Raw genomic sequence first — 954 nt, forward strand, 5'->3', positions numbered from 1 at the left:
AAAGTCAATGCTGCCTATCCTTGCTCCATCCCTCCTGCTTTTCCCTTGGGCTTCAGAAAGGAGACTGAGAGTGTCAGCTCGAGGTGGAGATGAATCCACATGGAAGGCTGGAGCGGTTCCTCTGCAGGAAGGGCTTCCAGGCTCCTTCAAGTCCCCCAATCCCTCTGCTCGACACGGGTCACTGAGGGGTCTTCCTCACACACTGAGGACACCTGCTTCCTCGGACACTCCCGTTTCCCAAGTCATTGATTCAGCATAGAAGTGGAATCATCAAACATGACGCATTTCTTATTTGTCTTTTCGGGCTGCCCTTAGAAATTCTGCGTTTAGCTCTCACGGGACCTGTATTTATTCGTGCTCATGGCGTCAAGTCTGTCCCTTAGTGAGCCCTAGATTCACAGAGACCGTACTAAAGCTCCGACTCCAAGAATCACGGGGACGGAGCCGTTCCATTCGGGGAAGTCCATTTCAGCCCCGTGCAACTTACCCAACGGACGACCTGGATGGGATTTGAGATGCCGCCAGAGTGAACATGAGCTTCTCTCAGAAATGGGCTGTGTGGCAACACAAACCATAAGGAGAGAGAAAAGCGGTGGTGGCCGATTCGGAGCCTATTGCCGTGACCCTAGTGGGATTCTGAGATACCATCCCTTACACACGAGCGTGTAAGAAAAGATGTGCACGCGGAAAACAGCTACGAGATACCACGTCACCCCAGGAAGAACAGCAAACTTTAAAGAGCAGCGAACAGCACATGCTGACGAGGCTGTGGAGAAACTGGAACCGTTGGTCCCTGTTGGTGGGAGTGTGACGCGGTGCAACAACTGTGCAACGCAGGATGGCACTTTCTCAAACCGTTAGAAATACCACTTGACCTAGCAATTCCTCTGCTGGGATCACACCCTAAAGAAAACCTAAGTGCCACCCAAGCAGATCTGCACACACGCATGTGTG

This window comes from Elephantulus edwardii, unplaced genomic scaffold (genome assembly GCF_000299155.1).
Source record: "Elephantulus edwardii isolate Elephantulus edwardi_28Jun2011 unplaced genomic scaffold, EleEdw1.0 scaffold00701, whole genome shotgun sequence".
Classification (NCBI taxonomy): Eukaryota; Metazoa; Chordata; class Mammalia; order Macroscelidea; family Macroscelididae; genus Elephantulus; species Elephantulus edwardii.